This window comes from Eurosta solidaginis, chromosome 1, assembly GCF_040869045.1.
Source record: "Eurosta solidaginis isolate ZX-2024a chromosome 1, ASM4086904v1, whole genome shotgun sequence".
In the NCBI taxonomy this organism is placed as follows: domain Eukaryota; kingdom Metazoa; phylum Arthropoda; class Insecta; order Diptera; family Tephritidae; genus Eurosta; species Eurosta solidaginis.
Genome location: NC_090319.1, coordinates 38,972,343 through 38,998,811, shown reverse-complemented (window position 1 = coordinate 38,998,811; position 26,469 = coordinate 38,972,343). Strand labels below are relative to the sequence as shown.

The window sequence follows — 26,469 nt, the reverse complement described above, 5'->3', positions numbered from 1 at the left end:
TCGAATTTCTCTGTAAAAACCGTTAGTGAAAACTTTTGTTACAAAAAAGCATAGACAAATTTGGCAAGATATAATTAGTTTTGTCATATCTTTAATACTTGTTGGTTGCATTTTTTACTAAGCTTTTCAGAGCGGCTGTAATTGCTTATTTTTTTTCCAAGTAAAAAAAAAAAAATGTTGTGACGGAGAGGAAAATCCTGCAGAATTTCTGAAAATAGCATAAAGCTGTCTCAAAAACTACATTGTCAATAAGCGCTGTCAGCAACTTTGAACCACCTATAAGTATGCTATACATCAATAAAATAAAAATTGTTATCGCCTAAAAATATGCAATACTTGAAACCCATCTCAAAATTCTCAAAACAGGCTTAATGCTATCTCTGCTATCTCAAAAACTAGATTGTCAATAAATGCTGTCAGAAACTTTTAGCCGCCTTAAAGTATGCTAAATTTTCGCCCATACTAGCCAATATACTTACATTCATATTTATGAATAATGTAGCGGCCTTAAGTTATACTTTATTTAGCTAAATATTTAACATGCTAGTAGAACTTTTTGCACCATTTTGAGAGTACGGTAGTCATACCTCAGTCATTATCATATATGATGTATACTTTTAGGCGCATAATTTTTTGCAAACTAGTTTGTATTAGACAAAGGCAACTTTGTTTAATATAAAAAAAAAAAAATAACAATTGTTTTTGTTTTTATCGGCCTATTGATAAATCATTCAAGGTTCGAATCGAGCTCAAGGCCAGAACAATAATTTTTTTCTAATGATAGTTATTGTTATTTTTTAATTTTTCTAAATTTGAAAAATTGAATTTTGTTTTTGGAATAGTAAGTAGAAAATTTTTCAGACAACCTGCCATAGCTGCGCAGATAGATCCATTTCGAAGGGTGCTAAGCCTTCATCATCAGTACGCTTTAGGCATGCTGCGCTAACCATTTAGCTATACAGCGGTGGTTTGTTTGACTGGCAAATTTGCTACTTCTATTCCTTTTTACCAACTATATTTATTCAGTGTTGCGCCATCTGGTGCAAAGCACTGATAATGCTGGATTTTTGTTTATTGTCAATTACTTTGTTTGACATTCCCAAGTGCTCATGGTTTATTAACAATTGTTTTTGTTTTTATCGGCCTATTGATAAATCATTCAAGGTTCGAATCGAGCTCAAGGCCAGAACAATAATTTTTTTCTAATGATAGTTATTGTTATTTTTTAATTTTTCTAAATTTGAAAAATTGAATTTTGTTTTTGGAATAGTAAGTAGAAAATTTTTCAGACAACCTGCCATAGCTGCGCAGATAGATCCATTTCGAAGGGTGCTAAGCCTTCATCATCAGTACGCTTTAGGCATGCTGCGCTAACCATTTAGCTATACAGCGGTGGTTTGTTTGACTGGCAAATTTGCTACTTCTATTCCTTTTTACCAACTATATTTATTCAGTGTTGCGCCATCTGGTGCAAAGCACTGATAATGCTGGATTTTTGTTTATTGTCAATTACTTTGTTTGACATTCCCAAGTGCTTACTATTCCAAAAACAAAATTCAATTTTTCAAATTTAGAAAAATTAAAAAATAACAATAACTATCATTAGAAAAAAATTATTGTTCTGGCCTTGAGCTCGATTCGAACCTTGAATGATTTATCAATAGGCCGATAAAAACAAAAACAATTGTTAATAAACCATGAGCACTTGGGAATGTCAAACAAAGTAATTGACAATAAACAAAAATCCAGCATTATCAGTGCTTTGCACCAGATGGCGCAACACTGAATAAATATAGTTGGTAAAAAGGAATAGAAGTAGCAAATTTGCCAGTCAAACAAACCACCGCTGTATAGCTAAATGGTTAGCGCAGCATGCCTAAAGCGTACTGATGATGAAGGCTTAGCACCCTTCGAAATGGATCTATCTGCGCAGCTATGGCAGGTTGTCTGAAAAATTTTCTACTTACTATTCCAAAAACAAAATTCAATTTTTCAAATTTAGAAAAATTAAAAAATAACAATAACTATCATTAGAAAAAAATTATTGTTCTGGCCTTGAGCTCGATTCGAACCTTGAATGAAAAAAAAAAATATTTATATTGAGAGTTGCAAAAAGGTAGATACTTTTATTATATTATAAAATTATTTTAAAAATATTTATATAAGAAATTTAATTTTCTTACAGGACAGTTTACAGATGTTATTTCTCCATAATTTGCAATAGTTTTCTTAGACAGAGTCTCAGCAGCAACAACGTCAAGCGCATGCAATATATCATCGTCGACGACGTTGAGTGGCTTTCAACAATATTGCATTTGTTGTTGTAGCATATATAAACCAAAAAAAGTGACAACGGCGACAACAAATTGTATTGATTATGATGATGATTAATTTTGCTCTTCTTGAACATTTGTTGTTGTCGTGTTGGTCGTCGCCGCCGCGTTACATCCGTTACACAAATTTTTGTTTAATATTTTTTTGTTTTTTTTGACACGAGTATATAATTTATATTTACTTTATTAAATTTGATTTGAGGGAGTACACATAATTGCTTGTTTTTTTTTTTTTTTTTTTTGCTTAAATATTTTGGTTTAAATATTTGATGTGTTTTTTTGTGCAAAAACTGTATAATATAAAAAACTTGAAAGTTATGTTAAAAATAGTTTACTTTGAATATAATTAAGTAAGTCACATGTGAAAAAAGGAAACACACAGCAAAACACAGGAGCGCAACAAATAGAAAGGACGACAACAACGGCGACGACGACGACGAAAATAGCGGCGGCGACGATGCGGTGTGTGAACCTTTATTAACTTTTCTTGTTAAACTGTTGTGAAGCGTTTGATCAAATGAATGCAGTTCAAAAAGTATTAATACAATATCCTAATGCAATACAAGTTTTTTAAGTTAACTTATGTGCGGCGTATGAGTAACTTTTTTATGTAATACTTTTTGCGTACACAATAAAAATGGGTATGTTTTTTTCTATATATTTGAAAATATGCAAAAAAAAGAGCGAGAAAAAACACGTTAATTATTGATTTTTGACTAGGCGTTGAAGTTATTGTTTGTTTTTTCTTTTTAAGGGTAGCTAAGTAATTTTTTTGTTCGCGGTTATACGCTTTGAAGTGCGCTTAATTATAAATGTCACCCTCAGTTTGTAATTGCGGCATTTATTTTTTATTGGCGCACTACTATATAATATTTTGGTTTTTGCAAATCACGAACGCAATTTATTTTGCCTTCTCTTTTTTTCAATTTTTCACATAGCAATGTATGCATGTGATATCACATCACATCTATACACAACATTTGTATATCATATCACTTAGTCACATTAGCGCAATACAATTAACACATACATATAACTGCTTTTCATTTACATGTAATTAAATATTAAATATTATTTTTATATGCGCGCATATACAAATGTATGTTGTTGTTTTTGTTATATGGCCGAGCACACAAACATTGCACACACTGCAGCGCAGGCAAGTCACTCACAACACACAGCAAGCAATTCTAATGCGGCAGCAACAAGCAAAGTTTTACTTGTGTTGTATGTATGCATAGAGCATGAAGCAGCAGCAGTAGCATCAGATATATTTTATATTTTATGTTATGTATGTATATAATATTTTATATATATAATATATTATATACATATTAATATATATATATATATATAACAATATAAGAAGCGCGTTTCTAGAATTTCTGCTTCTTTAGTCCTACGGCTTTAGTCAAATGCAGTGCTGCGGCTGCTTCAGTTGGTTGCTTCTATTGCTGCTCATTCACACGCGCTGCTTTTTCTTAATTATTATATTTTATTTAATTTTTTATTTTATATATATGCATATGTATATACACCTACACACACATATTTATATATATATATTTATGTTTGTGCGCGCATTTCTATATTACAATTATATATAATACTGGCGTATTTTGTTGATTTCGTTCTAGTTCTTTGATTACCGTCATTTGGCATTCTTCAACAAGAGTTTGGCACGTTTTGATGATGGGCGCATCCGTGCGCTACTACAGTATTCAAAATCATAAACCGACCGTTGTATTGCGTTGCGTTGCGTTTATTATGTCTTTTACCCGTTAATATAAAAAAGCAATGTTATACTCAAAAGACGTCCAAAAGCCGTATGCCAACTGATTTCGTGCAATGGATGCGTTCGGGGCGCGAATTCAATAGTCGCCATATACATAAGTCTCGTTATCGTGAAAGTTAGCGACGTTGTTGCAGATGTTGATGATGATGCCGCTATTGCCATAGTCAAACACCACACCGCTATTATCACCATACACACGTTCTAACTGCATACGCGCACACACGTTCACACACACACACAGACCTTCACATATATACCAAATACACCGCTACAATGCTATCATCATCATCATCGAGAATGACTACGTCGATGACGACAACGACGATGACTATGACAAAACGACGTTCTCGTTATTCGCGTTGTTGTTGTTAAATTTCGTCTAGAATACTGCCCGTGCAGTTGCTGAATTCTTCTTACTGCTCTTGAGTCGCGCTTATATTTACTTTTTTTTACGCGCGCGAATTGTAGATACACTGCACACACTCACATACATACACACATACCAAAATTCATATGTAGTTAACTCTGTCCATACAATTTCCTATTTCTACTGCAACATACTCGTGCATCATATGCATAATACTTGTGAGTTTGAATTGCATCCTTGCTGCCACTTTCATCTACCTTTTAGGCCACACACATACTTACATTTGTATGTATGTACATATGTATATGTACAAGAAGTTTTTCTATTTATCCGCATGCACACACAAAAATAGGCATATGCATTCGGATAGGCCTAGAGTTATAGTAGCAAAACCAAATCGGTATGTTTCTATGTGTAAATAAAGTATATATTTGCTTGTTTGTATGCGTGTATGTTTCTATAGGCTTACATATGGCATATTCGCGCCTTTACATAGTTTTAAATATACAAAATGTTTCTTCCTAGCACCCATTCTCACTTTTATTTAGTATGCACAGCATGATTGCCTGCTAGTGCGCCTATAAATATGCAACATCAAAATTTCGGTAGCTGCTGCATTTGTTTGAAAAAAAGGAAAAACAACAGAACGGTAGGTGTTACCTAAAATGTATTGCGTGGTATATGAGCTTATGTGTATGGATGAGTTATTTTTTATTTGGATATTTTGCATTTTTCGAACTTTGTCGAAATTCTAGAAGGACAGTCTTAGGTTTTTATTGCAAAGACAAATGTATAAACGAAAAATGCTTATGCCAAATGAGATTATAATAAAAACCAAACCAATAACAATTTTTAAAATTTTTATGGTATTTTTTGCGAAATGACATTGTGAAAATTTAAAAAATTTTAACACAAAAAATAAAAACGCATTATATATACATATATACAAAAAATTTAGCTCAGTTTTTTAATAAACAATTTTTTTATTCATTTTTAATATCTTTTACTAAAAAAATATGAAAGATGTAACACAAAAAAAAAAAAAAAAAGCAAAAAAAAACAACAAATTAACTAAATCAGTTCTTAAACTTTTTTTATTTTTAAATTCTTTTACTAAAAAAAATGTTAGAAAAAGTAAAAACGTTATTTATTTACAAAATTGTTTATTCGCTTTAAGCAACAATTTAATTTTTAAAAAATGAATAATAATAGGCAAAATTTTATAACCGAAAAAAAAAAATACATATTTTCTAATATTTTATACATTTTGTAATAGCAAGCAAAACTAATATTATAAACAAAAAATGCAACCACAAAAAAAAAAAAATATTTAAAGATGAAAAAAAAACAAAAAATGTTAACTAATTTTTTTTTTTTTTAATTTTGGAAACAATTTCGAATCTAAAAAACTAAATGAACCTTATAAAGCTAAGGTCTGTAAACAAAAATAATAATACTTCCTTTTAAATTTTTTTAACTTCAACTTTAATCACTTTGTTATAAAAAGCAAAACTAAAAAAATAAATAAAACATTTATATAGTGTTTAAAAACAAGAAAATATCTAAAAAAAAAAAAATTGTACAAGATCGCGGGATCTCAGTACGCGAAATGGATCTATACAACGAGCTTTGGCGATTGTCTAAATTTTTATTTTTTGTTAAGACAAAAAAATCCTATAGCTCAAAATATAATATTTTATTTTTTATTTTTTTAGTTCAAATTTTGAAAATTAATAATGGAAAAATTAATGGAATTTTTTTTTATTATAACTATTGTTATGTTTTTATTTTTCTATAATTAAAAATTATAATTTTTTTTCAATTTGGGATAGAATTCGGATCTGGAATCCTTTTTTATCAAGAAGCCGATAAAAAAACCTATTGTTAATTTTTTTTATACAACCTTTAACCACAAAAGTATACGCAAAAGTATAATGTTATACATTTTTTTTTAATTTTTAATTTTTTATTACAAAATTTTTATAGTAATTAAAAAAAATAAAAATAGTAACAAATTAATTGAATCAAAGAATTAAAACTAAGAATCCTTTTGAATTTTTTCGTCAAACTTATATGTGAATTTTATAAATGATTTTGAATTCAATTTGGAAAGTGCTCTTAATTGCAAAGAAATAATATACAAAAGAAAAAATTAATAAGTAAATATGAAGTAAAAGTCCGCAATAAAGTGTAACTTTTTTTTAGTTTTATTCGACTCTAAATGAAAAAAATATTCTTTATAAATAATAAAAAATGGAGCGAAAAAATTTGATGATGACAGTATGCTTATTGGTTTAACAATTAATAAAGTTTTCCGGTTCATGTTCATAAAAAAAAAAATTATAAAAGAGAAACTTGAAGTTTTTGTAACTGCAAAAATCACCTATTGTATTAACTACTACGTATATACTGTTTAGTTTATTCTACCTTTCATGAACATGAAATGGTATATTAACTTTGGTCCGATGTTTGTAACGTTGAATTGATCAGGGCGACGAATTGAGTTGATATAGCCATTTTCGTCTGTCCGTCCGTCCGTCTGTCTGTTTGAACGCAAACTAGTCCCTTAAATTTTGAGATATCTCAATGAAATTTGGCACACGGGTATATTTTTGTACTTATTAGACATTTGTCGGATCCGGTAGGATTGGACCACTATAACATATATCTCCCATATAACCGATCGTTCAGATAAGACGATTTTGGTCATTCCTGCCGCAATTTAGAAAGTATAAACGTGAAACTCGGTGATATATATTCTAATGAATCATAGAATATATCCTGAAAAAATCACTTTGATCGGAGCTATATATAGTTGTATCCCATAAAACCGATCGTTCAGATAAGGGGATTTTTTGCCATTTTTTATTTTATATTTATCTTAAAAATCATTTAGGTATGTACATCTGTTCACTATCTATTTCTGGTCTTATACATCCGATTATTTGGAGATTACGAACGGGATAAGATTATTGTTCAGCCCAATTCATGAAATGTATGAAGTCTTCGGCATAGCCGAAGACAGTTCCGTCCTTACTTGTTTTTATTTATTTTTATTTATTTCTTACAACTTATACTAAGCCTTGTTTATACCTATATATAGTAATTAATATATAATATAATTTAAGTAATTTGTATGCATCTATTAACTGCCGAAATGGAGTGAGAGATGGGTAGCAGACGAATGACACCAATGCAAGGATTTTGCTAGTTGTATCTGACGCTGTTAACGTATTTAAAGTGCGAAGGCAACATCTGAACGGCGATGCACTTATTAGGTTGAGTGATGCGTTACAGTGTGAGCTTCGGCTACTTTTTGCGTACGTGGGAAAGCTTCCTAGTGCCAGCGTAGTGTAATCGGGATGTATGCACATGCTATTGATGATAGTTCAAAGAACTACTACAACCGCCTGGCTTCGTTGTGTTTTGAAAATTTGCATTATTTTGAGGAAGAAACTTCTATAACGAAATAACTTTCCCATTTAAAAAAACAAGTTGTTTGTGTGTGGAGAGAGACCCCGACTTCGCAGTAAAGAGAAAAACCTAAAATCAGTGTAAGTATGTATTTCTTGAAATGACCTGAGTAACGCCATTCCCTCTAAGGACCTATACCACGCTGCATTTGGAACCACATCCCAATGTAACGTTTTACGAGCCTATCCTTGTGTATTTATATGTATGAATGTATGTTTATATATAATAGGAAAGTATTACGCATAGGCCTTTGGTAGAATTTTTTTGAGAACGCAACCAACTAGTAGGTAGATATGTATCTTGTCACAATCCAAAAACGTTCAATAGAGCCTCCCGGCTAAAACTAGATTTGAATTAGCTCATGCAACTTTATAGTCATCATTTGCTTTACACATACATATATATAGATTTTCATTTGCATATATCTACGCATGCATATGCACTTCCATCGCGCAATTGCAATAGCTGGTGCATCTACGCACTCTATCTTCAATTTTTTTGGTGCAAAATCTAAAATGCATTTTTTTAGGCAGACTCCCTCTAGTGTGCAATAGCTGCAACCATATGTATGCAGCATGCGTACATTTAGGCGCATCAGCATACATCCTTATTTGGTCTTTGGTAGGAATAGATGCGAATGCAATTGCATGCAACGGCAGCTTCAGCTTCAGTCAAATGAAATGCATATGTGCCATTGCATTCATTGCTACATTCAAATTGTGTGTGCATTAGCCATATACAAAACAAGTTCTAATATGTCTTATGCTGAAAAGAGACAAATATAATGCGTGTAGTGCATTGCCACATAGTGCATATTTGTAATATTTCGCACAATACTTGGCGGAAGGCCTACAACCACTGTTACCACACTACTTTGTTTACATATTGTATGTATGTGTGTACGTACAACAACAAATCATTGCATTTTATTTTGATACATATCCACCTCTATGCATGTAGCCAGCTTGCTTTGCATTTTTTTGCTGCATACTTTTGTGCGCAAAATGCAATTTTGCATAACAGATGCGGCTAACATAGAGAAGCTATAGCTATAATTTGCCCAATATTCAAAATATTTTCACTCACTGAAAGATTTTTTGTTTGGCTGCATGATTTCTGCCATCTAAATTTACTCCTCCTGACTCTATTCGCTCTCCTTTACCACCTAAGCTTTATTTTATGTAAGCATGCACATACAAAACTGTTGTTGCAATAGCCGACATGCAAAACGCACTTTATTAGCCCCCCACTTGCATATGTAAAACATATCTTCTTTTTTGTGTAGAAGAAACGTTACTCGTCATAAACTCTGCGCATGCTCACTTATGCGTATCTCAAAATTTTATTTACTATATAAAATCCATTACTTACGTGCATAGAAAAACGAAAAATAAATACACTAACAACGAACTAGAGAATACCTTAACACAAGCATAAAAAATTTACGCATATGTGTTGTGCATTTCCAAGATAATTATGTTAAAAGGCATATAAGGACCCACATATATGTATAACTCTGCGTAATCACGTACGTTTTCCCGAATTTCCGCTCCCTGTTTGTAGCAGACATTTTCTTTCCCGCCATTGCTGCTGGTTTCCGTTGCACAGAAAACTGCGCTTAAAAGCTAAAGGTAATGCCCTAATGCTATTGAGCCGTCGCACTAATTTCATTTCACTTGTTTTATATATTTCGTATATAATTTGATTATATTTGTGAACATCTTTTGAAAGATTAAGGGCTTCATTCTCATCCCAAAGTTATTTGAAGCTATAGTTACCAACCAGCTAACTTTTTCCATTTCTACTTTCAAGGCAGAACCGCAACATGGATTATGTAAAGGCAAACCTACCATTACTAATCTACTTCAATTCACAACTCATGTTTCTAATGGATTTAGAGGCAATCTTCATACCGATGTTATTCACACAGATTTCAGTAAAGCATTTAATAAAGTATCCCACTCCTTACTTATCTACAAGCTTAATCGGCTTGCCTTCCAATCTGGTCTCATCCAGTGGATCTCGTCGTATCTCTGCGGTCGAGCGCAAAAATACTCTTTCAAATGCCATCGATGTTACCCCTAGCGTCCCACAGGGCATTCATCTAGGTCCAATTCAGTTCTTGCTATTTATTAATGATATTTGTACCACAATAAAATATTCCAAAATCTTAATGTATGCCGATGATGTAACATATTTAGGTCCTGTGCGTCTATCGACGAACGATTTAAACTGCCTAGTTACTTGGTGCAACGTGAATTCAATGCCACTTAACCTCAATAAATGTAAATTCATGTGCCTCTCTCGGAGATTTTTGCCAGCAGCCTCTTATGTAATTAATAATTTTTGTCTTCTATCAGTAAACTATTTTGTGGACTTGGGAGTCACGATATATACTAAACTTAGTTTCAGCCTTCATATTAATGGTACTGCCAATAAGGCTAGAGTTGTTCTTTCATTCGTGAAGCGGTGGTCCAAAAATTCAGTGACCCTTATTTAACTAAAGTACTTTTCACCACTTTAGTTAGACCGATACTAGAACACGGATCAATAGTCTGGAATCCTAAATATCAAGTTCATGCAAATCGACTTGAATCAGTACAAAAGCAATTTCTACTTTTCTCTTTAAGAAATTTTCAGTGGGACTCTGCGTATAATCTTCCCCCTTATACTAGTCAGTTAAAGCTTATCAATCGTCCAACTCTTGCAAGCCATAGAAAAATGCTAGGCGTAATATTTATGGCTAAACTACTGAATGGATTGATTTCTAGCCCAATTCTCTTAAACGAAGTAAACATTAAAGTTCCATCACGAGTGTGAAGACATTATACATCTCTTCTTTTGAGCCAGTGTAGAACTAATTTCGAATTAAATGAACTTTTTGGTGCTTGTGTCATGATTTTAACACTCATTCCAGTTCATTTGATATAACGGATTTACTTTTTACCATAAAGAAAACTGTGCTATCCTCGCTTAGATAATGCTTAGAAGACCCATCTAGCGGCTGTGGTTAAACAACTTTCTACAGCAACAGGGTGTACCGAAAAGCGGAGACACAACGCTCTGATGGCCATAGGGTGTAACATATAGCTGAATCAGTTGCGATGAATTGTGGATACACATAGAATATATAGAATTAGTGTAGAGGGTGAAACAAAGACACATATTTCAGTTACATCTGAGTATAATGCGTATTGAAATTTAGTAGAACAAAATTTAAGCGCAGCAATTTCAGAGGTGTATTTAAAGTTTGTCGCTTAGCAGTCCATATAAAGTTTAAACGTAAACGGATATACGCGTGTTAAAAACACGGCTATTATTATTATTATTATTCTTATTATTATTATTATTATTATTATTATTATCGTTACAAGAACTCTTTCCTGACAATTTGTTACAATCTGAGTCCTCAATACATAATCCTTCCAAAGACTTTACTCGACTCAGCGCCACGTGTGCTTGTCTCTCCTCGAACTCCAAAGTATTTTGATGTCACTGCTATTTAATATTTGTTCCAAATATGAACCAAATCGGACCACAAATACGATTTTTTTAAATACCTCGAACCTTGCGCCACCTGGCGGTGATTTTATTCATATGTCGCTTTTTCATGTATGTATTATGTGTTCCAAATATAAACCAAATCGGACCACACATTTCTCGAAATATTTCGATCCATACGCCACCTATCGGAGTTTTTTGACTATTGCATCGCTTTTGGGTTCTGAACTATATTCCAAGTTTCAAGCTTGTAGCTTATCGGGAAGTTACTTAAATTTCAACAACAAAATTCTGTTCGCTACTAAGTGTCAAACTAAATAAAACCGTTTAAAAATCAATATACTAAAAAAAATTTAAGAAAATTTGGAACCTTTTGTTAAGAGTTTGCAGAATTTTTTTTGAGTTTGTAGAATTGTAGCGTAAGACATTTTAGTCTAACAAGTTACAAATCCTTAGGTCACTGAAAACTCGCATTAATTTTTGACAATTTTTTTCCGAAAGGTGTTTCACATTTTCTTTCCAATCAAAAGTGAAGCTATGCAAACTTTTTATTTTTTGCACTTTCCGGTACAAATAACTCGAAAACCAGAATAAATTTAAAAGTTCTGACACCAAGTAGAGATTTTGGGTCCAATTTTTTTCGACCTGTGTCATCAACGAGCTACAAATTATGTTGCAAGTTTATAGTTTTTAGATCAAATAAAAAGTACTCAAAAGACGATAGCGCTACTTTTCCATGGCTTGGCGAATTTTCTTAAATTTTCTTTCTGTAAGCCAGCTAGCGGAATTCGTTTTAAAATTTATTGCAATATCGCAGGCTTCTACATAAATTTTGCTGCAAGCGTCATATCCCTAGATCATCCGCAATTTTGTTATTGTTTATTAAATTCTCAAATAATAGGTTTAGCAACAAAAATTTTAATTTACTACTGAGCACGGAGTAAAAATTGTCCAACAAAATAGCACTATGACTTTATTTTTAGTGCATTGCGCTCAAATATTCTTAAGATTTCAAATTCCGCTCTCTTTGGAAAATTTAAAACATTTACATATGTTATTGGGAAGCTACCTAAAATAAAGCGGAAGGCGCCATGTAAATTTTCGCTCGATTCGTGCGCTACCCAGTGGTACTGTTTTCCTTTTATTGCTTCTACATCGGATTGTATGTCATGCTTTCTACGAGATTCACTGTTAGACCTCTTACGATTCAGTAAAGTTGTGAGAAGCACTAAAAAAGGTGATCTCCAATGGTTTGAGGGACTTATTATCTCACCTCTTTCTTTTTAGGGAATGAGCTTAATTGCAATGTCTTGCCGTTTCTTTTCTGGAGAAATAGTATAAGGAATATATCCACTTTAAACCCAACAAAAATGGTTCACTGTGCAGATGTGGCTGCTATTGCCTAGAAACTGTTCTCTAAGGTCTTAAAAAGGAGAGCGCTTAGCAAGCGTAGCGTATTTTAACCATGAAAACTTCTTTTCGTTAAACGTCTACATATACTTCGAATCACTTATATTCCCCCTGAGAACGAATATCCTGTTATGATAATTAGGAGCATACCTGTGTAAAATATACGGTACGCCTGAAAGTATACTTCAAACTTAAAAAAACATTAAGTATAGAGAGTATCGCAAAAACTTTGTGAACTTAAGGCCCGGTTATTCAGTGCTAGCTTAAACTCCAGTTTAAGTTGACTAAAGTTCAAACACTTTGTTTTATTGTATAAAATTGTGTTGCCTATCTCGGCTTTAGCGGCCGAAATGGCAGGTTTAAGCTCTAGTCAACTTAAACTGAAGTTTGAAGTCGTACTGAAAAACCGGGGCTTGTTTGCCGTTGGTATCGGTATTGTGTGGCTGCTGAGATTAAATATTCTCTGCTGCCATTTTGAAAGCTCTATACTCTATCCCATAAAGGGCGTTTTGAATAAAGTTCTGAGATAAAGCATTTAAAAAAATACTAGTTAAGGCGCTTTTCGATTAATTACTATATTAGGGTGTTCTTCTTAAAAAATAATTTCAGCCGTTACTATCGACAATAAGAGTCCAGCACAAACAGCGCATTTGATATAGAGTTGGTTCCTTTAACAGCTAGTCTTACTAATAAGCTTCTACTCTCTATTCTAAGTTCATGTGAAGATTGCTACATCCTTTTACAGAAACTAAGAAAAGATAATACATTCAGAGTCTTCCGATCACTGCAGCATCTTCACGCAGAAGTTTTAGGCGCGATGGAATCCGCAGTTTGGAAAGGGATACACAATGCCGGCGAATAAATCTTTATTTTCGGCGACAGCTGACATCAAATCTCTTGGCTCCTACTCTTTTAATTCTGAACTAGCACGAAACTGTTGCCGATCTCTTCAAGATATGACCCAACACAACCGTCTACACCTCAAATGGCGCGCGGGACATAGGGATATTGAGGGAAACTGCATTTTAGATGAACTCGCTAGGCAGAGTACTACCAGGCAGATTCTTCCTGGCCAAGAACGTTAAGGTATGCCCCTTGCCACATGCAAGCTAATGCTGAAAGAGCTCATCCACCGTCAAGCGGAAGAAAGATGGCTCCAAACACCACGGTGTCGCACATCGAAGGAAACCTGGCCAAAACGGGATCTTAAAAGATCCCGTCACGTGTACAATTTTCACACTTGTAGGGACAATAACTGGATATTTCCTTATGGGAACGCATGCAGAAAGGTTAGGGCGAAGACGAGGTGGAAGAAGCGGTAGTTTACTTCATCTGCAACTGCCCAACACTAAGTAGTGCAGGGCAGCGCTTTCTGGATGCTCTATTTCTAGATAATCTGAGCCAGGTTCTGGAGCATAACGTCAAGGACCTGGTAGCAAATATTAGGTAATCAAAATGGTTCGAAGAGGAAAGTTAAGGTGTTTTTTCGTGGTATCGTAGCGGGTCTAATATCAATGGCCTAGGTATGTCCTCGAACAGCCACTTCAACCAACCTAGAGTCTTCCAGAGGAAAACTAAGACGATAGCTCAAGTTTAGTGAAATTACTTGTATATGAAATAAGTTCACTAGTACTTTCAGAATTCAAGTATGCCATCTTAAAGCTTAGTCATATTAATGAATACTGCAGAAAATTTTACATAACAGACATGCAAAAAATTTGAACGTATTGGCGAAGGCTTCCAAAATGGAAAACTATATTGGGTGAGTCATGGTGCTTCGAGAGTCCATATCCTTTATGGATTTCAGAGATCTCTTAATACGCAAATCACTGCCCCACTTATAATGCTAAGAATTGAATTCTAGACTTCTGTTAACTATGTTAAATGTTTCAAGTCTCTTGCTCACTCGCAAGTTACCTCATACTCGATCTTAAAATTTCCAGATTCGGAAATTTGAACTAGATTTTTAAATATCTCGACAATTTTTTGAAAATCTTCATCCTTGCACCATCTAACAAAAGCTGTCATTGTAATTGTGTTCTAAAATATGTTCCAAGTTTCAAGACTTTCTCGCTCTGTCACATAAACGCTTGTAGCTTTAATACCCCTAAGCTTGATTACATGAACTTCATTCTGCAGGATTCAAAAATAGATATTTTATGTGTGACTGAGACCTGGTTTAGGGAAGATATTAGTGATAACATGTATGCATTAAATGGTTACAAAGTTAATAGGAACGACAGGAAAACGGGTGCCAGAGGCGGGGGAGTTGCCATACACTGCAAAGCAAATATTCCTCACAAAATAAATTTTAAGTCAAGTGTAGATGATCCTCTTGAGTATATTTTCTTGGAATGGGTTTAATAAATGCTTAATTATATGTGTATACAACCCCAATAAAACATTTTAGCTAGATAATTTGTTTTCGCAATTGGCCCAATTTTCGCACATGTATGAGCATATATTACTTTGTGGAGATTTCAACACGGATATACTCAACAATGACTCACGATGTCTAAAATTAACGGATGACTTGAACTCCATAGGACTAGATGTCGTTAACAAATATCCTACGCGATTTTCACCCAATTGTAAACTTAGTTTGCTAGATTTGATGTGCACATCCAACAGTTCCGAAGTGCTCCATTATGACCAATTTTCCCTGGCCGGATTATCTGACCATGACATGTTGTTTATTTCATATAACATAGCCCTAAGTTGCACAAATAGAACACAGTTCTACTACAGGGATTTTAAAGCAGTAAATCTTTCTGAGCTTGCATATGAGGCTAGTGTTTTGCATTGAACGGTGTGTGGATCCTTCCTGATATTACTCGAAAACTTAATTTTTTTGTATCGCAAGTACTTTACTTGTTTGATAAATATGTTCCACAAAAGGAAGTCAAAACTGAAAGCAGGAAACAGTCATGGTTCACGAATCAATTGTTGTCGGCTATTAGAGCACGCAGTAAGTTATATAGTCGTTGGAAGCGTGACGGAAACAGCTTGGGATTTTTATCGCCAAGCCAGAAATAATGCTACGCTGCTAATTAAGAATTCTAAAAGAGAATTTTATAAAACGAAGCTTGATACTGATTTGCCGGTTAAAAATCTGTGCCAAAATTTAAGATCCCTAGGTATCGGGTAAAAAATTAATTTAGGATGCGGTTTAAATCCAGATGATATGAACAATTTCTTTCTACAGTCATGCAAAACAATTCGGATTTCCTGATAGTTCCGTAAGATTGCTTGAAAGTTATCTTGGAGGTCGCTTACAGAAAGTAGTGGTTGGAACTATCTGCTCGGAGATGAAACGCCTTGATTCAGGGGTGCCACAGGGATCCATTCTCGGTCCAATACTATTTTCTATTTTTATTAATGATATGACCTATACTACCAAGAGCGTATCGATACATCTGTATGCTGATGATGCTCAGGTATATCTTTCTCGTCCGATTGGCCTATCTGATGATCTGGTGTGCAGAATGAATGAAGACCTTCAGCACATATCTTCATGGGCTATGTGTTTGGCGTATTACCGGCAGCACGTTACGATATTGCCTATTTTATAATTATGAGTCTGTGGTTACGAGCTTTGGATTTAAGTTGAACTCATACCTTGGATGCAAGGACCATGTAAAATATATCTTAAGCAAAATATACTACGTCCTAAGAAAGTTGTGGCATTCAGCAGATCTAATTCCAATTAATGTGAAGCTGAAATTGGTGAGAACTCTTATAGTTCCACTGATATCCTTTGGGGGGATCGTTTTCGGAAACATTGACAGTGAGTCACTGAAAAAGCTGCAGCTAGCTTTAAACAGCTGCGCTCGATATATATTTTCTAGGCGAAAATTTGATCATATATCACAGTTTTCCTCCAAGAAACTTAATTGCAGTATCGTTAGCTTTCTGAATTATCGCAATTTGGGGTTCCTGTATGATTTAATCCATAAAAGGCAACCGGAATACCTCTTTAGAAATTTACGTGTTTCAAAATCCGACAGAACTGGCAACCTTATTGTTCCACGCTATAAGTATCTTACATCTTCCAGAACATTCTTTGTCAGTGCTATAAAATTATGGAACTCACTACCAAATGGCATTAACAATGAACGCAATAACAGGCGCTTTTAATTGGATTTATCAGAATTTTAATTCTACGATTAGTTTTAATAAACTACTTATTTAACATAATATATATTAAAAATAAATTTAGAAATTCGAAATATTGTATAAGATCCGAATGTTGATGTACGTTAAGAGACAATAGTCTCACCTGTACAAATTTATTAATAAACTATATTGAATTTAGCTCCACGGCAAGTTACTCAAAAATAGTTTGAACTGTGGAGTCTCTGATATTTTATACTGAAATTTGTGGACACACATGAAACGGACCTAATTAAAGGAAGTAAAATCTTCCTGGCTGTGTTGAGACTGAAGATGCGTCTAATGAACAGTTTCTGTATCATGCAGTCAGGCAACTGAGATTAGTTTTTCAACAAATCTTGTATGATAATTGGTAAATAGTTTTTTAAGTTTTAAAAATGTTGGTATCTGCAAGAGGCTGAATTAGGAGTCCCGCAAAGCAGCGTTTGTCTAAGATTATTTTGACGATAACAGACTGCAATGTGATGTTTATGTTTTTATTTATGGTGTAAAAAATGCAGAGCCATTCAAATATGGCGGCCAGGTGATTGTAAGGCACATACATCGGGCAAATTCAGGCCGACGATTGGAATCTTAGTTCTCTTTGCCCAGTCCACAAGGTGGTCGTCCTGCAAACTGTACCAACTCTTGCAGAACCAGCCAACTAAATCGGTTCACAGATGCCCGTTTGCAGCCGCACCTTGTGGTGGACAGACGTTGCCGAGGGAACACCCTCAGCTAGCCCTTAAGCCGAGTATGTCAGTGTGGCCTAGCCAGGCTGTCGTCTTCTGACATTTCTCGATTTCAAAGCCGCCTTCCACAACACGAGCGGAAGCTGCTTATATGTCGACATTTGGTTTCCCCGCAAAACTTATACGGTTCTGCAAAACGATGTTAAGCAACGCCAGTACAGTCAGTATAAGGAAGGATATCTCCTAAACGTTCGAAACTAAACGAGGTTTCAGACAGGGTGACATTTTTTAATTTTATGCCGGAGAAAATTATACTAGCTGCAGAGCTTAGCCGCTCTGGAAAAATATTTTATAAAGGCGTGAAATACTGCCGTATGCTGACGACATTGATATCATTGGCCTGATACCATACCCGTCTTGCTGTATGTCGCAGACGCATGGACTATGACAACATCAGATTAAGCGGCTCTGGGAGTGTTGGAGAGAAAAGTTCTTGCAAAGATTTAGGATCTCAACGCATTGGCGACGGCAAGTACCGAAGAAGATTTAATGATGAGCTGTACGTGCTTTACGCAGAAGTCAACATAGTCCAGCGAATTAAAGCTCATGAATAAAAGATGATGCTCCGGCTAAGAAAGTAACTTTATCGGAACCCACCTAAGGGAGCAGAGGAAAAGTGCGGCTCCCACTACGCTGGAGGGATCAGGTGGAAAACGATTCCTCGTAACCAGTTGATGCCAGTTAACCCAACGAAGATGCGACTGGTGCACCTTGTTGGACTGCCATAAACGTTTAAACGGCTAAGTGATAATTAAGTAAGTAAGTAAGCAATAAATGATATTCTGCGGAATGTCAATGATGCTGCAGATTTGGGGCTTATTTTTAACATCATCTTTTAACAGCCACATCCATTTCACTATCGTAATAGCATATTCGACTTATAAGACATAGCAGTCCTGGGACTTATAAGACATAACAGCACACACTTTTCTGACCCGTATACATTAAAACTATTATTTACAAATTGTGTGCATTCCCACTTTGAATACGCCGTGTCCATGATGAGGATATTTAGTTAGCTAGCGATCAAGAGTATTTAGCGGGTACAGAAGATTTTCTCTAAATTTGCTCTACGGTTCCTAAACTTTGAGGCATCGGCGATTGTCCCTATAGATGCGGGAGAAGGTAAGTAAATTAGAAAACTTGGAAATTCCACCAATTCTGCTTCCACCACTATTTAAAATTTTTTTCAGAGGCATCGAGCAGTTGCTAGGTATTGCTAAAGATCCACTCGGGATTTTAAATTTTGTGGTAAAGAACTGCGGAAAGGTCAAAGGTACAGAGCTGAAGTGTTAGTATGAAAATTCAGGCACTGTACAGGAAACAATATTTCCTGGGACACCAAAGTTGTAACTCTTCCAAATATTTTACAATTCTACCAAATGCCTCTTGTTAAAAGGGGAATAAAAAGTAAATTAAACGTGCTAGACTATAAGTATGTTTTGCCTGAGAAAGCTGTTTTATGATAATTAAAGACACATTTTTATACTCAGTTGAGCAGAGCTCACAGAGTATATTAAGTTTGATTGGATAACGGTTGGTTGTACATATATAAAGGAATCGAGATAGATATAGACTTCCATATATCAAAATAATCAGGATCGAAAAAAAATTTGATTGAGCCATGTCCGTCCGTCCGTCCGTCCGTTAACACGACAACTTGAGTAAATTTTGAGGTATCTTGATGAAATTTGGTGTGTAGATTCCTGAGCACTCATCTCAGATCGCTATTTAAAATGAACGATATCGGACTATAACCACGCCCACTTTTTCGATATCGAAAATTTCGAAAAACCGAAAAAGTGCGATAATTCATTACGAAAGACCGATAAAGCGACGAAACTTGGTAGATGAGTTGAACTTATGACGCAAAATAGAAAATTAGTAAAATTTTGGACAATGGGCGTCGCACCGCCCACTTTTAAAAGAAGGTAATTTAAAATTTTGCAAGCTGTAATTTGGCAGTCGTTGAAGATATCATGATGAAATTTGGCAGGAACGTTACTCCTATTACTATATGTACGCTTAATAAAAATTTGCAAAATCGGAGAAGGACCACGCCCACTTATAAAAAAAAAAATTTTTTTTAAAGTAAAATTTTAACAAAAAATTTAATATCTTTACAGTATATAAGTAAATTATGTCAAGATTCAACTCCAGTAATGATATGGTGCAACAAAATACAAAAATAAAAGAAAATTTAAAAATGGGCGTGGCTCCGCCCTTTTTCATTTCATTTGTCTAGGATACTTTTAACGCCATAAGTCGAACAAAAATTAACCAATACTTTTGAAATTTGGTAGGGGCATAGATTTTATGGCGTTAACTGTTTTCTGTGAAAATGGGCGAAATCGGTTGATGTCACGCCCAGTTTTTATACACAGTCGTCCGTCTGTCCTTCCGCATGGCCGTTAACACGATGACTTGAGCAAAAATCGATATATCTTTACTAAACACAGTTCACGTACTTATCTGAACTCAATTTATCTTGGTATGAAATATGAACGAAATCCGACTATGACCACGCCCACTTTTTCGATATCGAAAATTACGAAAAATGAAAAAAATGCCATAATTCTATACCAAATACGAAAAAAGGGATGAAATATGGTAAGGTAATTGGATTGTTGTATTGACGCGAAATATAACTTTAGAAAAAATTTTATAAAATGGTTGTGACACCTACCATATTAAGTAGAAGAAAATGAAAAAGTTCTGCAGGGCGAAATAAAAAACCCTTAAAATCTTGGCAGGTATTACATATATAAATAAATTAGCGGTATCCAACAGATGATGTTCTGGGTCACCCTGGTCCACATTTTGGTCGATATCTGGAAAACGCCTTCACATATACAACTACCACCACTCCCTTTTAAAACTCTCATTAATACCTTTAATTTGATACCCATATCGTACAAACGCATTCTAGAGTCACACCTGGTCCATCTTTATGACGATATCTCGAAACGGCGTCCACCTATGGAACTAAGGATTACTCCCTTTTAAAATACTCATTAACACCTTTCATTTGATACCCATATCGTACAAACAAAGTCTAGAGTCACCCCTGGTCCAGAAATGCCCACTCCCTCTTAAAATACTCATTAACTCCTTTCGTTTGATACCCATATTGCACAAACGAATTCTAGAGTCACCCCTGGCCCACCTTTATGGCGATGTCTCGAAACGGCGTCCACCTATAGAACTAAGGCCCACTCCCTTTTAAAATACTCATTAACACCTTTCGTTTGATGCCCATATTGTGCAAACAAATTCTAGGGTCACCTTTATGGCGATATCTCGAAACGGCGTCCACCTATGGAACTAAGGATTACTCCCTTTTAAAATGCTCATTAACACCTTTCATTTGATACCCATATCGTACAAACGCATTCTAGAGTCAACCCTGATCCACCTTTATGGCTATATCCCTAAATGGCGTCCACCTATAGAACTATGGCCTACTCCCTCATAAAATACTCTTTGATGCCTTTCATTTGATACACATGTCATACAAACACATTCCAGGTTTTCCTCGGTTCATTTTCCTACATGGTTATTTTCCCTTATGTTGTCACCATAGCTCTCAACTGAGTATGTAATGTTCGGTTACACCCGAACTTAACCTTCCTTACTTGTTTATCATGAAATTAATAATTAACGAGATTTCAAAGAGTTTTTTTAGGCATCTGAGTTATTTGCACTTTATATTACATATTATATGCATGCAAGATACCTTTATAGAGTTAAAAACAGGGACTTATTTTAAAAGTTTGTTTTGGGGTCGAAAAAGTCTGGGGAAAAAAATGTTCTTAGGTGTTAGTTTTTGTGATCCCAGGGATAACCATAGGATTTTTATGACAAATCATGCATCCTTTTAATTTTTCGGGCTTTTTTTTCAAAAAGTCCACAAATAAAAATTAAATTTGAACTTTTATTTTTTAAAGACAGAATAAAAATCCGGCCACATAACTAAAGAATGGCTCATTAAAATGAAAGGAATTTTTTACCAATCGATTACCCTAAGTATCTTCAAAATATTTGTTACTAGTTCTACAAAGTTGTCGCCGATAAAACCTAAACCAACTCTCTCTCTCTCTCTCTCCCCACTTGCATCTGTTTTTTCGCCATAAAGTTTGATCTAAATGAGATATTGCCTTAAAATTTGATACAATGGTTCCTATTGAAACAAGAAGAGTTCTGTATGAAAGGAGATTAGGTTAGGTTAGGTTGAACTGGCTGGTCAATAAAGACTTCCCATAGACCTCTCATAGACTGAATGTGTCCATAGTATTATTGTAATTGCTGCCTCAAGATCTGGTAATCCTAACAGCTGAAGCCTTGACCTGGCGAGCGCAGGACATGAACACAGAACGTGCTCAAACGTTTCTTCCTGCAGCTCCCACTTCCTACACTTGCTGTTACTGACGAGGCCTAACTTATAAGCATGTGACGCCAGAAGGCAGTGCCCAGTCAGTATGCCCATCGTGAGCCTTAAGTCTTCTCTCTTCAGAGATATGCGCCACTTTGTGAGTCTAATATCGTAGCCTTTGCACATGATCTTAGAAATTTTGCAGCCCCTCGCTTTTGTCTACGCCTTTCCTGCTTGATGGATCAACTCCTGCCTCCTTTTGATTTCTCCCAAACGGATTGGCACGTATGTCGTCAACTCAACTCGGCGAGTGTTGCAACCTGCTTTGCCCACTCATCGGCCTTTCGTTAACTTCTATTGCTTTATGATCGGCATGAGCGTAGTTATGAAAGTAAAATTCGTCTCATTTGGTTGAGCCCTTCCATAGTTGCAAGGCCGGACTTTTGGCCTGTCCGGACATATAGAATACAAGTCAGGGCAGCAAATTCTGCAAAATATTACTTACCCTTGGACTGTCAAAACATCAAATATATCACAACATAATTTTACAGATATATTTTTGCATTTTCGCCATAGACTAATGATGATGATGATGATGATGTTTGTAGCATTTCGTAATGAGTATTTATTGTTGTAAGCATACTGCCAGCATGTGTAGAACTTTGTGCTTTATGAAATTTTCTTCAATTAATAATTTTTTTGTTTTTGTTGTGTAAAAATTCTGACTAATTTACGTAATAAATTTTTCATTTTGCGCTAAAATTACGTTTTAGTAAAAAATTTTGTTACTTCGTTAAATTTTGGCTTTTTTGTTTACTTTTTGTTTTCTTTTTATGGTTGTTGATTTTGTGTTACTTTTGATTCAGGTAATTTCGTAGTTTTTTGTTATGTTTTGCAAAAATCGACGCCAAAAGTGTTAAACGTCTGAATTTATAGAATTTTGCTTATGTAAACAGGTCCAAAATTCATGCGTGTATATATATCATGTCATATATATATATCATATATTCTTACGAGTGTTATGGCCAAAAAGTTGTAATCGAAACGATGTATGAATGTTGTGCTTTTGTTGTGGTTGTTGTTTTTATCAAAATGTTCAATTGCAAAAATTCAAATAATCAAAATGGCCGGTAAAAGTTACTGTTTTTGAAATTAAATTCAGACGTATTTGTTGTATTCTATTTACGGTAACGTGACGTGGCAGTAAGTGTTTGTTTTTAGTTTCTCACCACACATATGCCGACGCTGTTTTCTGTTTGTTTGCTGGTTTTATTGTTGTTAATTCGGTCTATGTAGCTGGTTTATATTTAGCTTAGCTTATTTGTTGGCTATTTGGTTTGCTTGTTGCTGCTATTTTTGGTTGTAATTGTTGGCGCTGTTATGTTTTGTTCATAATGTGTGTTGTATTTGTAGTTGGTTTGTTTTTTTGTTTGACTATTTCTTGTTGATTTGTTGTTTGCTGCTATTGTCTTGCATGTTGTAGTTTACTTGTTATTTTTCTTTGCTGTTTTGTTGTTCAATTAATTATTGTTTTACTTTGCTATTGTTGCTGCATTTACTGTTGCTATTTCATATTCAACATCAAAATTTCAACAAAAATGCCACTGAAATTTATTTTTTGTCATCTATTTGTTTCTTATGGCTGTCACATCTTTGCTTTTTTTCATTGCGCTCATTCAGGAGGGTGTGACGAAACTTGAATGAATTATAGGCATTGTTGTTGTGGGGCCGTTTAAAAGCGCAGCGTGCTCTTGTAAGTGCGAGCTTGAGAACAGAAGTTTGCAGTAACTCATTTTTTTAAGTTTAGTAGAAAGTTGAAGTGAAAAATAAATTTTTAACTTAGTGAACCAAGTAGATAGAACGCGCTAGAAGGCGCTATAGCTCACAGCTTGTTCTGGGATATTGATTTATATTATGATGCGAATTGCTGTAGTTAAAGTTTTTTTAGAAAAAAGTTAGGGCTGAAAATGTTAGTGCTAAGCGTGTATTGCATAAAAGTGTTAGGAATGCGAGGAATGCGTAGTAGGTTTTGCTGTATTAGTTGTTGTATATAGTTTTCTTCTTCTTCTTTCACTTGAGCGCTGTTTCCTCTTTTTATAGTAATGTTTCTAAATTCTTTCTCTTCTTCGTATATCTACTTTGAAGTCCTTTCTTCTTGCACTCTAACTAAATAAGCAGATATATACTATGTATCTGAAGTTGAAGACGCGTCGTTATCTGTACACAATAAACCATTCCCCCTAATTAATTTTTCGCACACTTTTCACTTGCCACCTTTGCTCTAATACTTTGTCTAAGTCTTTCTATCATCCACCACTTGTAACTCCTTCTTAACTACATTTCGTTGAATTTGCGCTTTTCACACTCTTATGTCTTTTGAGTTTCACATACTTCATGTACACTAATTCTGCTTCTTGATTTTTTCTTTATTTTGTCCTTTTGTTATGCAGTTTATGTCAACAGTTTTCGCATTTTTTTTTTACATTTTTTTCATGCACAATTTTTTTTTCGCAGTCAGTTTTTCTTTTTGTTAGTTTTAGGGCGCACTTTGCATGTTGCTTTCCTTGCGGTATGTTGTTGCACTTTTTTGTTTTTTGTTGTTGTTGTTGTTCTTTTTTTTCTCTTTTAAATACTCAGCTAAACGTCTACAAGTGTACAGTTTTGCTGCGCTATTTACCTTTTGCTATTGTTTCTATTGTTCTTGTTGTTGTTACGGCGTTTCTAATAACTAAAGAAAATTTCTATTGCTGCTGGATATTTGGCTGGAGATTTGGCTTTTTGTTGTAGTAGTTGTTGTTTTTTTGTTTTTGTTTGTATGCTAAGAAAAGTTGAACTTTTGAGTTTATATTTGGAAAAGAATTTTTTAGAAAACTGCCACAGCCGTTAGCTGAAAAACGCCGCGCCTTTCTTCGCGTTTAGCAGTTTTCTGTTGCAATGGTATTCAAAATTCGGTAAACGACATCGACAACGTTAACACACAGCGTACAGCGGCTAGCAAAACGCGCCAAATGGCAATGGGTAGAAAGTAAGGCACACCAAAACATTCATTAGCAACCCCAGCAGCATCAACGCACATCAAATGCCGGCCGCGTCCAAATACAGCGCAAAAAAAAAAACGACAAAAAAAAAAAAAAAAGAAAAAAAAAAAAAACAAAACACAATCAAATCGTATACGGCAAGAGGCTGCATGAAGGGCGTTTGCTTTGTTTGCAAAGTCACTGCTTTGCAAAATGCATGTGGGGCTGGCATTTGTTGTTGTTTTGCATTAATGATGACGTTTTGCCCACTGCTGTAGCTTTGCTGTTGAATTTTTTGATTGCATTAACACACACCAGAGTCTACCCAATATTAGTTTTTGTATGCATCCTCATCAATATGTATATATCTACTAATACCCAGCGTCTAAAAATTTTGCACAAAAATATCAAAATCGCGTTTAGCCGCGCCACGAAATTTCTATCTACTATATAAAAAAAAAAAAATTCCACGCATAGGCTTATGTAAATTTTATATATCACGCACTCCTACCCTATACACATGCATTTCTATTTGTATGTATATATGTAAGCTCCCATCCTAATCATCCATAAAACCATACATACAAAACACTGCAACTCCTTCAATCCAATGCAAACTGCATTTGCAAAAAAAACAAACCTGAAATGCACTCTCCCATCTAATATCATACATATTTACATATGTACATAGCTCAATGGCCCACAGCTTCATCGCATCATTTGAATAGTGCATACACAGCATACACATTCCTTTCACCTTGATATCTCCTCTGTGCTCTAGTAGTGCATATATATTGCGGCGCATATAAAACTCGCGAATCGATATGTCGCCTAAAATGCTGCAACATAAATTGACGCGTTCACTCAATCACTTTGAGCAAAGTAAAGCGCTGCACGGTGTCTAGATAATGCTCAAACATGAAACGAAATGAATTTTGTATTAACTAAAAGAAGCACATTGATTTATTCATAATTAAATAAACTAAATATAATGAGAAATAATAGGCAATTAAAAAAGACAAAAAATTTGAAAATAAAAAAATTAAAAAAAAAAGGACGTGTGGCGCTCGAGGACTGCCGCGGTAAAGCTATTGCATATTAGCCGTGTTTTTTAACACGCGCGTATACGTTTCGTTTGCGCGTGTTAAAAAACGCCTATCTTCGCTTAGATAATGCTTAGGAGACCCATCTAGCGGCTGTGGTAAAACAACTAGCTACAGCAACAGGGTGTACCGAAAAGCGGAGACGCAACGCTCTGATGGCCATAGGGTATAACATATAGCTGAATCAGTTGCG

General features: G+C 34.7%; 1 protein-coding gene across 7 annotated transcripts in view; it reads right to left on the bottom strand.

Annotated features, from left to right (window-relative positions):
* pros (prospero) overlaps nt 1-25,180 on the bottom strand; it is a 294,879-nt gene extending 269,699 nt beyond the window's left edge. For 2 of the 7 annotated variants that reach the window (XM_067787401.1, XM_067787476.1), the window contains exons 1-2: nt 3,929-4,140; nt 2,184-2,986 (exon numbers count right to left, since the gene is read on the bottom strand). The gene's annotated coding sequence lies outside the window, so the exon portion shown is untranslated. Of the gene's footprint in view, nt 1-2,183; nt 2,987-3,428; nt 3,461-3,875; nt 4,141-22,661 lie in introns of those variants that run through there. The other 5 variants (XM_067787439.1, XM_067787422.1, XM_067787410.1 and 2 more) reach the window with 5 other exon arrangements.
* Between the last annotated feature and the right edge of the window lie 1,289 nt (nt 25,181-26,469).